The sequence below is a fragment of the Schistocerca americana genome, unplaced genomic scaffold (genome assembly GCF_021461395.2).
Source record: "Schistocerca americana isolate TAMUIC-IGC-003095 unplaced genomic scaffold, iqSchAmer2.1 HiC_scaffold_116, whole genome shotgun sequence".
Lineage (NCBI taxonomy): Eukaryota > Metazoa > Arthropoda > Insecta > Orthoptera > Acrididae > Schistocerca > Schistocerca americana.
Window position 1 is genome coordinate 221,813 of NW_025725220.1, and position 12,193 is coordinate 234,005.

Consider the following 12,193-nt stretch of genomic DNA (forward strand, 5'->3'; position numbering starts at 1 on the left):
GCCAACTTATTTCTTGTTTGTTATCCGCAACGTTTCAACGCTTCAGCGGGAAAATGTTTACTTCCTGTTATTGCTACATACAGCTTCCCTATTCCTCTTCTCCCAGCAGAGCATGAAGCCAAAAGCATTGCTCTGCGACGTTTGAGGTGCGCGCCTTGCCAGTCAGTATGTGCAAAGATGCTCGCAAAGAGAGCGACAATGCGACAAGCGACCGTACGAACGGTCGAATGAAACGGCCGCATCCGGTGTGGTCTAGTGGCTAGGATACCTGGCTTTCACCCAGGAGGCCCGGGTTCGATTCCCGGTACCGGAACGGAATTTTTTCCACACGAATCGTGACAAGTTTGAGCTGTCCGAGCGGCCGTTTCCCGTCCTGCTCGCAATATAGCTACTGTTTCGTGACCGTCAGCAGAATATAGACTAGGGAAGCAGACACACGACGACCATAGGAATGGTGTATGGCTTCATGCCACCTGATTCCAGCGTAGGGCTGAGCAACTGCATCTGCCGAGGCCCGTTAGCTCAGTTGGTTAGAGCGTCGTGCTAATAACGCGAAGGTCGTGGGTTCGATCCCCCCACGGGCCACTTCTCTTTTACTACTGCGAAAAGGCAGCGCCGATTTCAGCTGGCGAGTGTGATGACCAAATGATCATCACCCTGCGTGGAAGTTGACAGAGGATCCGAACCCGACTCGTCGGGAAGCACTACAGCATTCACTCGGCAATGGCCATAATATCTTGAATACACTGGTTAGAGAAAATGAAAGAAAATGTCCGATTGCCGATGCGTAACAACTTTGGCCCTTGTCAGTACTTGGGCGGGTGAGCGCATGGGAACACAGGGCAGTATTGGCAGTTTTACTTCCTATTTTTGTTTCTCCTTTGTTTTCGGAGCTACAGCCCGATTCGGCCAGGGAGACGCCACCGTGAAATGAAGGGGGCGTGCTGTGTGTCCATCGCCTCGCCTCGCCTCTCCTTACCTCTCTCAGTCGTTTCTCGTGCTTGTCGTTTTGATATAGGCCGATTTGAGAGCGTCAGCTCTCGCGTCAGCTGAGCAAAGTCGAGACAAGTCGAGACACACTAAGGGCTGGTATGCAGCGAGTAAGAGGGCGAAAAAACAATAGTTTAAGAGCGCGTGGCAAAAGTACTCATACGCGAAATTAAAAGCCTGCTGCGGTGGCCGGGAATCGAACCCGGATCAACTGCTTGGAAGGCAACTATGCTGACCATTACACCACCACCGCACAAGCGAGCGCCCCGCCACCGCGCTGAGTCGGCTTCCCGCCTGTCGGCAGCGGCCGAAGGTGATCGTACCCGGCAGGCGCATTTCGAGGCAGGCTAGGGGAGCACATCCAGACGCATTCGGACAGCGTATCCGCGCACATTTCGCATCCTTTGGCAAGAGTCGGCGCCGGCGGCGCAAGAGTACGCAGAGGACCGCGTTCTGGCGGCATCTTTAAGCAGTGCAGTGCAGGATTCAGCGTCTGCAGCATCTTCTCCACAGAATGCTACGGCGCTTGACGGCAGTCCCACTTTCCCTTGAGACATCTGCTCGGGAAGCAGCGTGAAGGTACCGCTGGCCCGAGCATCGGTGGTTCAGTGGTAGAATGCTCGCCTGCCACGCGGGCGGCCCGGGTTCGATTCCCGGCCGATGCATCATTTTGTTTTTTCTCCGGTAGGGGTGCTGCGTGTCTTTCGCACTCGAACTGCGTGAGCCATGAGAATGAACCGCGGGATTCCGTGTGGAAAGAACCAATCATGCAGCGCGGACGACTGCTCGTTTGGACTCCTGCGTGCTATTGTACATACTGGCGTCGGCCTAGCATCGCAAGTTGCCTGCCGCGCCGTGAATGCACGTGTAGCAACAGAAAAAATGAGCCAGGGAGTGCAGACTCTCTACCACTTGTATTCGGTACTTACCAAGATTCCAGAAGGTCTAACGATCGCCTGCCTCGGTAGCGCAGTAGGCAGCGCGTAAGTCTCATAATCTTAAGGTCGTGAGTTCGATCCTCACCCGGGGCATCTAATTTTCTGTGACTGAAGGTGGTGCTGTTGCTAGGGCGCCAACTTATTTCTTGTTTGTTATCCGCAACGTTTCAACGCTTCAGCGGGAAAATGTTTACTTCCTGTTATTGCTACATACAGCTTCCCTATTCCTCTTCTCCCAGCAGAGCATGAAGCCAAAAGCATTGCTCTGCGACGTTTGAGGTGCGCGCCTTGCCAGTCAGTATGTGCAAAGATGCTCGCAAAGAGAGCGACAATGCGACAAGCGACCGTACGAACGGTCGAATGAAACGGCCGCATCCGGTGTGGTCTAGTGGCTAGGATACCTGGCTTTCACCCAGGAGGCCCGGGTTCGATTCCCGGTACCGGAACGGAATTTTTTCCACACGAATCGTGACAAGTTTGAGCTGTCCGAGCGGCCGTTTCCCGTCCTGCTCGCAATATAGCTACTGTTTCGTGACCGTCAGCAGAATATAGACTAGGGAAGCAGACACACGACGACCATAGGAATGGTGTATGGCTTCATGCCACCTGATTCCAGCGTAGGGCTGAGCAACTGCATCTGCCGAGGCCCGTTAGCTCAGTTGGTTAGAGCGTCGTGCTAATAACGCGAAGGTCGTGGGTTCGATCCCCCCACGGGCCACTTCTCTTTTACTACTGCGAAAAGGCAGCGCCGATTTCAGCTGGCGAGTGTGATGACCAAATGATCATCACCCTGCGTGGAAGTTGACAGAGGATCCGAACCCGACTCGTCGGGAAGCACTACAGCATTCACTCGGCAATGGCCATAATATCTTGAATACACTGGTTAGAGAAAATGAAAGAAAATGTCCGATTGCCGATGCGTAACAACTTTGGCCCTTGTCAGTACTTGGGCGGGTGAGCGCATGGGAACACAGGGCAGTATTGGCAGTTTTACTTCCTATTTTTGTTTCTCCTTTGTTTTCGGAGCTACAGCCCGATTCGGCCAGGGAGACGCCACCGTGAAATGAAGGGGGCGTGCTGTGTGTCCATCGCCTCGCCTCGCCTCTCCTTACCTCTCTCAGTCGTTTCTCGTGCTTGTCGTTTTGATATAGGCCGATTTGAGAGCGTCAGCTCTCGCGTCAGCTGAGCAAAGTCGAGACAAGTCGAGACACACTAAGGGCTGGTATGCAGCGAGTAAGAGGGCGAAAAAACAATAGTTTAAGAGCGCGTGGCAAAAGTACTCATACGCGAAATTAAAAGCCTGCTGCGGTGGCCGGGAATCGAACCCGGATCAACTGCTTGGAAGGCAACTATGCTGACCATTACACCACCACCGCACAAGCGAGCGCCCCGCCACCGCGCTGAGTCGGCTTCCCGCCTGTCGGCAGCGGCCGAAGGTGATCGTACCCGGCAGGCGCATTTCGAGGCAGGCTAGGGGAGCACATCCAGACGCATTCGGACAGCGTATCCGCGCACATTTCGCATCCTTTGGCAAGAGTCGGCGCCGGCGGCGCAAGAGTACGCAGAGGACCGCGTTCTGGCGGCATCTTTAAGCAGTGCAGTGCAGGATTCAGCGTCTGCAGCATCTTCTCCACAGAATGCTACGGCGCTTGACGGCAGTCCCACTTTCCCTTGAGACATCTGCTCGGGAAGCAGCGTGAAGGTACCGCTGGCCCGAGCATCGGTGGTTCAGTGGTAGAATGCTCGCCTGCCACGCGGGCGGCCCGGGTTCGATTCCCGGCCGATGCATCATTTTGTTTTTCCTCCGGTAGGGGTGCTGCGTGTCTTTCGCACTCGAACTGCGTGAGCCATGAGAATGAACCGCGGGATTCCGTGTGGAAAGAACCAATCATGCAGCGCGGACGACTGCTCGTTTGGACTCCTGCGTGCTATTGTACATACTGGCGTCGGCCTAGCATCGCAAGTTGCCTGCCGCGCCGTGAATGCACGTGTAGCAACAGAAAAAATGAGCCAGGGAGTGCAGACTCTCTACCACTTGTATTCGGTACTTACCAAGATTCCAGAAGGTCTAACGATCGCCTGCCTCGGTAGCGCAGTAGGCAGCGCGTAAGTCTCATAATCTTAAGGTCGTGAGTTCGATCCTCACCCGGGGCATCTAATTTTCTGTGACTGAAGGTGGTGCTGTTGCTAGGGCGCCAACTTATTTCTTGTTTGTTATCCGCAACGTTTCAACGCTTCAGCGGGAAAATGTTTACTTCCTGTTATTGCTACATACAGCTTCCCTATTCCTCTTCTCCCAGCAGAGCATGAAGCCAAAAGCATTGCTCTGCGACGTTTGAGGTGCGCGCCTTGCCAGTCAGTATGTGCAAAGATGCTCGCAAAGAGAGCGACAATGCGACAAGCGACCGTACGAACGGTCGAATGAAACGGCCGCATCCGGTGTGGTCTAGTGGCTAGGATACCTGGCTTTCACCCAGGAGGCCCGGGTTCGATTCCCGGTACCGGAACGGAATTTTTTCCACACGAATCGTGACAAGTTTGAGCTGTCCGAGCGGCCGTTTCCCGTCCTGCTCGCAATATAGCTACTGTTTCGTGACCGTCAGCAGAATATAGACTAGGGAAGCAGACACACGACGACCATAGGAATGGTGTATGGCTTCATGCCACCTGATTCCAGCGTAGGGCTGAGCAACTGCATCTGCCGAGGCCCGTTAGCTCAGTTGGTCAGTCAGCCGGCAGCGGCCGTGGCGGTCGGACGCAGGTTGTTTACGCTCTCGCCTGTGGCGGTCGCGTGCTGTTTGGTAAGTGTGCGCTTTGCTGCGTTGTTGTAGTGTGGAGTGATGAATTGCCATCGATTATAATGGATCAACTTATACGGAAAGACACATTGAAATTGAGTTTTGACCCGCACTATGCACGACCGAAGTCCTTTGAAGTTGAGTTATTTATTAGAGACGTTATGAAAATCACTATTGATGATATGGTTGGCATTCACCTTTCTATCGTCAGCAGTACAGTCTACCTAAAATTGTTGAGACCCGAGAAATGCGAGCAGGTCATTAAATCTTGTGGAGGAGTTTTAAAGTTTAACCATTCTGACGGCAATGTTGGTGATGTCAGAGTTTCGCTTGCCGGTCTTGGAGTCAGAACTGTTCGAATATTCGAATTACCCTTTGAAATATCCGCTGATCAAATTAATGCCAAATTGAGGGAATATGGAACGGTCATCAGCAATACGGCAGAAAAGTGGACGAATATGCACATTTTCCCGGTGTTAAACGGTGTCCGGCAGGTGAAGATTGATATGTTGAAGCACATTCCGTCCTACGTCACTGTGTGTGGCTACAGAGCCATTGTGATTTATGATGGGCAGCCGAGAACCTGTGCGGGCTGTGGTTCCACCGACCATATCCGTGCTCAATGTGTCCAACGGCGCGTGGCGCAAATACCGGCCGGTGAGCGTGCGCAGCAGGGCCCGACGTCTACGTTGCCTATATCATACGTCGCCGCCGCCCGGGCTAACGTTACCTCGGACCCTAGTTTCGATGTTCCGCTAGAGAGTCTGCGCGAAGTGCAGGAAGGCGTCACGCCGATGGATACGAACGACGTCCCAACTGTTCCTTCTTCACACACCTCAAAGGGGGGCGATACTCACTCGGAGCAGGGGCACCAACCGGACACCGAAAGTATTCCGGCGGGCTTTCCGGTTCGAGACGACAAGTCCGACGTGGACCGGGTGGAGTCGAACGAGGTGGCTGGCCACCAGCCCCCGCGGTCTCCCAAATCACAGAAGAAACGCCGGCTAGCACATCAAGGGGCAGAAGCAAAGGCGCCAATATTGCGTGAAAAAGCGAACCACGTACGACAGAAACTGACTGAAGAGACTGACCCACCGTCGTCGGCAACCAGCAAAACGACAAAAAAATCCCGGACGGACGAATCGGACACTGATCACGGACGATTACCCTCAGGCGACCCTGCGATAACAGATGCAGTGGATCAGAACCCTGTATCTGACGTATCCAAGCTCTCGGATTGCGGTTTGCCAGCGGACAGGTTCGTGTGTGATTGGTCGGATGACGTGGAAGAGGGTGGTCGGGAAGAAGATTTCGTAAAGGATCGGCGACGTACAGATAGTCCGTTATCGGAAGCTCAAGCTGATGTGTCCCACCAGCAACAAACGGCTACCGCCGGCGTCGGCACAGTGGCTAATGACGTAGACTTCTTTTAGAGGATGTTCGCCATTAACATCCATACTCGGCTTATTGTCACCTAGATCTCTGTTCTCATGCCGTCCTTGCAAGCTTACCGAATTGCGACATTGAACATCAATAAGATCAGTAGCCCACTAAACTTAACAAATCTTCAAGATTTTCTCTATGCCGCTGATATTGATCTCATCATGCTGCAGGAAGTGACCAATATTAACCTTGACCGTATCACAGGCTACAATGCCATCGTTAATCCTGGACATGGCACTGATCCAGGAACGGCGATCATGGCTAAGGAAGGGATAGTGATGTCACATGTCGAGCGCCTGGCGTCTGGCAGAGGTATAGCGACTACTGTCGATACTACTAGATTTATCAATCTCTACGCCCCATCCGGCTCTGGGAGACGCCGACAGAGAGCAGAGTTTTTTAAAGATGACATTGTGCCACTTTTTACACCACCTTCGGAACAACTTATATTCGCTGGTGACTTTAACTGTGTCCTCAGTCCCAAAGACCAGACGCCGAACTTTAATCCGTCCGCCGAGCTTCGCAATCTCATTGACGAGTTGAATTTAATAGACACGTGGGAGCTTCGACACGGTGACAGGCCCGGATTCACTTACGTTACTGGCCACTCAGCTAGCCGCATCGATAGAATCTACGCATTATCAAGTATGAGGGAACATGTTTTGCAGGCTGAGCTATGGCCGACTGTCTTCACAGATCATGTGGCATATATATGTACCGTCAATTTAGCCAAACAAGGGACGTACAGGGCAAGGGGACCCTGGAAACTAAATGTAGCGTGTTTACCAGAACCCGGGTGTCACACAGTCTTCCGCAATACGTGGGCAGCCTGCGAACGAAAGTTTCCCGCGTACGATTCTGCCATTACGTGGTGGGTAAAATGTGCGAAACCCGCCTTAACAAAAGTGATGAAGAATTATTCCCGAGATCGATGTGCCTGGCAGAAGCAAACCCTGGAATTTTACTTTCAGTGTTTGAGAGATTTATATCGAGAAGATGCAACAGTAATAGCAAATCATATGCATATTAAAAGAATACAGGCTACGATTCTAACCCTTAAACGGAAGCAATTGGAAGGCTGTAAAGTCAGGACGCGTCTGCAAAACGCTGTACAGGACGAAACGACATCAATGTACCATGTTATTCGCGAACAGAAAAGGGGGCGCAGAAAGATATTGACAGAACTGCACACTGCAGATGGCCGACTCCTAAACCACCAGCGCGACATACGAGACGAGATTTACAAGCATTTCACAGCACAGTTCACGGAACACCCAGTGGATATGGCGGCGCAGCACGTCCTTCTGGCACGCCGTTTTGCGACATTGACCACGGTAGAAGCAGACGGCCTCGCTGCAGTCATAACTGAAGATGAAGTAGAGGACGCCATTCGAGGGAGCCCACAGAATAAATCGCCTGGCCCCGACGGATTACCGGCTGAGTTTTATCGAACCTTTCGTCACCATTTAGTTCCAAAGTTGACCTTGGTCTGTAACGATATCTTAAAGGCTGGAAGTGATATCTTAAGGGAATTCTGTGAAGGCATAGTGGTATTGGTACCCAAAACCCCAGCGGGAAAGACAGTCGACAATCTCCGACCGCTTACGTTACTTAATACCGATTATAAGATATTCGCGCGGGTCATGATGCAGCGATTCAGTACGGTACTTAGTACTGTCACGGGGGCCTACCAGACGAGCGTTGGGAACTCTAGAAACATACAGCAGACGTTAAGTGCATATAGAGATATCATAGCTACAGCCGCCGCTTGCGACATGCGATGCGCTCTAGTCTCGTTAGATTTTGAGAAAGCATTCGATAAAATCAGTCACTCATATCTTCTGTGCGCGATGGCCGCAATGAACTTTCCACGGAAAGTTATTGACACTGTTACACTCCTGCTGCGAAACGGTACGTCCAAGATCTGTCTCAACGGACAACTCAGTAAACCCATTAATATCGCTCGGTCGGTACGACAAGGTTGCCCGATGTCAATGGCCTTGTTTGCAGTTGCTCTTGAACCCTTACTGTTCTCCCTGGCGCAAGACCTTCCGGGAATACGCATACATGGCCAGAAGATCGTATGCCAGGCATTTGCGGATGACGTCAGTTTCGTGGTGACGAAAGATGAAGATTTGGAACGCGCGTTTCAGCTGATATCCACTTATGCAGCCGCATCAGGAGCGAAAGTCAACTGTAAAAAGTCTGGCATTATGGAACTTGGTAGAGGACTCGAACTTGGCAATAGCCAATCACTAAAAAGAATGACAACATTTAAATGTCTCGGCATTGAATACACGCGCACCATCCGCTGCACGTCTGCTCTTAATTATCGAAAATTATTGGCACAAATTCGGGCCGGCATACGGCAACATCATTTGCGAAATCTCAACGCCATACAAAGAGTGCTTTTAGTCAATACTTACATTGTTTCTAAAGTGAATTATGTCGCACAAATCCTACCAATACCAAAGGTCATCGCACAACGAATGCTTGCAGCGCTCGGACACTTTGTCAGTAGGGGACACATTTTCAAAGTCCCATTTGCAACTTTGACGCTCCCCTTGGGAAAGGGCGGCCTAAATCTGACAGATGTTTACCACAAAGCGAAAGCATTATATATCAGCAACATGTATAAACAATGGCAACGATCACCAAATTCCTTAACGGCCCACCTTCTCAATGAAATTGCACCTGCCAGCATGACGCCTCCGGTAAACGTAAGTCACATCCCGACTGCATTTAGCCACTTTAGTACTTTTTTCCTCGAATACAGCTATATTCAAAGCAACATAATTGAGAATGATCTTTACCGGGTCAAAGCACTTTACAGCTGCCTGACGGACAGTAAGCCGCGCAACAGAATAGAAGTGAAGTATAGAGACTGCAACTGGGCCAAGATCTGGGAAAACATTCATGACGCACACTTACCATCGCAGGTGCGGTCTACATGGTACATGGCGGTCAATAGGATCATACCGACAAATTCAAAACTACACATGATCCACTTGGCAGACACTCCGAACTGCGTTCACTGTACTCTCCTAGATACCATCGAACATCGCTTTCTATGCGAAAATGTGCAGGACATCTGGCTTCTCTTTGCACGGAAGCTCTCAAGTATGCTACGTACTGCACCTAGAATGATTACTCCAGCTGGACTCCTCACTCCTGATGCCGTTCCATACCCTCCGGCAAAACGACGAGCAGTCACTTGGCTTCAAGGTCAGACGGTGTATTATATATTATCGGCGCCAGAAAAAAATAAAGAAGACTATTGGCTATACCTAATAACTCAACACCAGAAACTTCAACGAATCGCCAAATATAGAGAAAAGTATGCTTTCTTTCTCCTCCGAACGTTGACGTAGAGAGATATTCCTCCAGGGCGCCGTCGCAGTCCGAAAACTCTGATGGATGGCCCTTTCACGACTATGATAGTCGCAATTAGGATTCGGAATGCGGCGATCGAACGGCCACGAATATGAAACGGACCACCCCGACAGTGGCGACGCTTTGGGGGATGATGCCTCTCCTGTCGAGAGCTCTGCGAGACTGTTCTACGAGATCCCCGTCGAATTTTGTAGATCTACTATTCAAATTATACATTCTTCGTTTCTTGTTTATTCAATTAGTAAGATTCGTTTATTGAAAAGAAGACGTATTTATGTTATGTTTGGCCTTCTCCTGTCAGAGGAAGAGAAGAGTTGTTCCTTCTTGCTGTGGAAGACTCCAGCATCACCAAGTTTATTTTCATGCATTCAGTCTCCCTCGGAAAGTGATGAGTTTTCTAACATTCCTGCAGAAGATTTCATTTGCTTCATTTTCCACTTCACATATATTGGTAAACCAAATAACCACATCGATACTGAAGAGAATCCATTTGTTTCGTGATTAATTTTTTATTTCAACGGAGATTTTTGCTCATGGCGGAGAAGTCGAGCCGATGAAGGCACTTTTGGCGAGCGTGAGGACGGGCTAGAAGGGGTGGATGGAGGCCCGAAAGAAAAAAAAAAAAAAAAAAAAAAAAAAAAAAAAAAAAAAAAAAAAAAAAAAAAAAAAAAAAAAAAAAAAAGTTGGTTAGAGCGTCGTGCTAATAACGCGAAGGTCGTGGGTTCGATCCCCCCACGGGCCACTTCTCTTTTACTACTGCGAAAAGGCAGCGCCGATTTCAGCTGGCGAGTGTGATGACCAAATGATCATCACCCTGCGTGGAAGTTGACAGAGGATCCGAACCCGACTCGTCGGGAAGCACTACAGCATTCACTCGGCAATGGCCATAATATCTTGAATACACTGGTTAGAGAAAATGTCCGATTGCCGATGCGTAACAACTTTGGCCCTTGTCAGTACTTGGGCGGGTGAGCGCATGGGAACACAGGGCAGTATTGGCAGTTTTACTTCCTATTTTTGTTTCTCCTTTGTTTTCGGAGCTACAGCCCGATTCGGCCAGGGAGACGCCACCGTGAAATGAAGGGGGCGTGCTGTGTGTCCATCGCCTCGCCTCGCCTCTCCTTACCTCTCTCAGTCGTTTCTCGTGCTTGTCGTTTTGATATAGGCCGATTTGAGAGCGTCAGCTCTCGCGTCAGCTGAGCAAAGTCGAGACAAGTCGAGACACACTAAGGGCTGGTATGCAGCGAGTAAGAGGGCGAAAAAACAATAGTTTAAGAGCGCGTGGCAAAAGTACTCATACGCGAAATTAAAAGCCTGCTGCGGTGGCCGGGAATCGAACCCGGATCAACTGCTTGGAAGGCAACTATGCTGACCATTACACCACCACCGCACAAGCGAGCGCCCCGCCACCGCGCTGAGTCGGCTTCCCGCCTGTCGGCAGCGGCCGAAGGTGATCGTACCCGGCAGGCGCATTTCGAGGCAGGCTAGGGGAGCACATCCAGACGCATTCGGACAGCGTATCCGCGCACATTTCGCATCCTTTGGCAAGAGTCGGCGCCGGCGGCGCAAGAGTACGCAGAGGACCGCGTTCTGGCGGCATCTTTAAGCAGTGCAGTGCAGGATTCAGCGTCTGCAGCATCTTCTCCACAGAATGCTACGGCGCTTGACGGCAGTCCCACTTTCCCTTGAGACATCTGCTCGGGAAGCAGCGTGAAGGTACCGCTGGCCCGAGCATCGGTGGTTCAGTGGTAGAATGCTCGCCTGCCACGCGGGCGGCCCGGGTTCGATTCCCGGCCGATGCATCATTTTGTTTTTTCTCCGGTAGGGGTGCTGCGTGTCTTTCGCACTCGAACTGCGTGAGCCATGAGAATGAACCGCGGGATTCCGTGTGGAAAGAACCAATCATGCAGCGCGGACGACTGCTCGTTTGGACTCCTGCGCGCTATTGTACATACTGGCGTCGGCCTAGCATCGCAAGTTGCCTGCCGCGCCGTGAATGCACGTGTAGCAACAGAAAAAATGAGCCAGGGAGTGCAGACTCTCTACCACTTGTATTCGGTACTTACCAAGATTCCAGAAGGTCTAACGATCGCCTGCCTCGGTAGCGCAGTAGGCAGCGCGTAAGTCTCATAATCTTAAGGTCGTGAGTTCGATCCTCACCCGGGGCATCTAATTTTCTGTGACTGAAGGTGGTGCTGTTGCTAGGGCGCCAACTTATTTCTTGTTTGTTATCCGCAACGTTTCAACGCTTCAGCGGGAAAATGTTTACTTCCTGTTATTGCTACATACAGCTTCCCTATTCCTCTTCTCCCAGCAGAGCATGAAGCCAAAAGCATTGCTCTGCGACGTTTGAGGTGCGCGCCTTGCCAGTCAGTATGTGCAAAGATGCTCGCAAAGAGAGCGACAATGCGACAAGCGACCGTACGAACGGTCGAATGAAACGGCCGCATCCGGTGTGGTCTAGTGGCTAGGATACCTGGCTTTCACCCAGGAGGCCCGGGTTCGATTCCCGGTACCGGAACGGAATTTTTTCCACACGAATCGTGACAAGTTTGAGCTGTCCGAGCGGCCGTTTCCCGTCCTGCTCGCAATATAGCTACTGTTTCGTGACCGTCAGCAGAATATAGACTA

The 12,193-nt window shown here is 51.2% G+C and overlaps 15 non-coding genes across 15 annotated transcripts; 12 read left to right on the forward strand and 3 right to left on the reverse strand.

Moving 5' to 3' along the window:
- Positions 1–241: 241 nt before the first annotated feature.
- Positions 242–313, forward strand: Trnae-uuc. The gene has a single exon. It is a non-coding gene; the product is annotated as a tRNA-Glu (tRNA).
- Positions 314–511: 198 nt separating this feature from the next.
- Trnai-aau lies at positions 512–585 on the forward strand. Its single transcript has one exon. It is a non-coding gene; the product is annotated as a tRNA-Ile (tRNA).
- Positions 586–1,171: 586 nt separating this feature from the next.
- On the reverse strand, positions 1,172–1,243 carry Trnag-ucc. Its single transcript has one exon. It is a non-coding gene; the product is annotated as a tRNA-Gly (tRNA).
- A 341-nt stretch (positions 1,244–1,584) lies between these two features.
- Positions 1,585–1,655, forward strand: Trnag-gcc. The gene has a single exon. It is a non-coding gene; the product is annotated as a tRNA-Gly (tRNA).
- Positions 1,656–1,948: 293 nt separating this feature from the next.
- Positions 1,949–2,021, forward strand: Trnam-cau. Its single transcript has one exon. It is a non-coding gene; the product is annotated as a tRNA-Met (tRNA).
- Positions 2,022–2,302: 281 nt separating this feature from the next.
- On the forward strand, positions 2,303–2,374 carry Trnae-uuc. Its single transcript has one exon. It is a non-coding gene; the product is annotated as a tRNA-Glu (tRNA).
- Positions 2,375–2,572: 198 nt separating this feature from the next.
- Trnai-aau lies at positions 2,573–2,646 on the forward strand. Its single transcript has one exon. It is a non-coding gene; the product is annotated as a tRNA-Ile (tRNA).
- A 586-nt stretch (positions 2,647–3,232) lies between these two features.
- Trnag-ucc lies at positions 3,233–3,304 on the reverse strand. The gene has a single exon. It is a non-coding gene; the product is annotated as a tRNA-Gly (tRNA).
- Positions 3,305–3,645: 341 nt separating this feature from the next.
- Positions 3,646–3,716, forward strand: Trnag-gcc. Its single transcript has one exon. It is a non-coding gene; the product is annotated as a tRNA-Gly (tRNA).
- Positions 3,717–4,009: 293 nt separating this feature from the next.
- On the forward strand, positions 4,010–4,082 carry Trnam-cau. The gene has a single exon. It is a non-coding gene; the product is annotated as a tRNA-Met (tRNA).
- Positions 4,083–4,363: 281 nt separating this feature from the next.
- Positions 4,364–4,435, forward strand: Trnae-uuc. The gene has a single exon. It is a non-coding gene; the product is annotated as a tRNA-Glu (tRNA).
- Positions 4,436–10,880: 6,445 nt separating this feature from the next.
- Positions 10,881–10,952, reverse strand: Trnag-ucc. Its single transcript has one exon. It is a non-coding gene; the product is annotated as a tRNA-Gly (tRNA).
- A 341-nt stretch (positions 10,953–11,293) lies between these two features.
- Positions 11,294–11,364, forward strand: Trnag-gcc. The gene has a single exon. It is a non-coding gene; the product is annotated as a tRNA-Gly (tRNA).
- A 293-nt stretch (positions 11,365–11,657) lies between these two features.
- Trnam-cau lies at positions 11,658–11,730 on the forward strand. Its single transcript has one exon. It is a non-coding gene; the product is annotated as a tRNA-Met (tRNA).
- Positions 11,731–12,011: 281 nt separating this feature from the next.
- Positions 12,012–12,083, forward strand: Trnae-uuc. The gene has a single exon. It is a non-coding gene; the product is annotated as a tRNA-Glu (tRNA).
- The last annotated feature ends 110 nt before the right edge of the window (positions 12,084–12,193 follow it).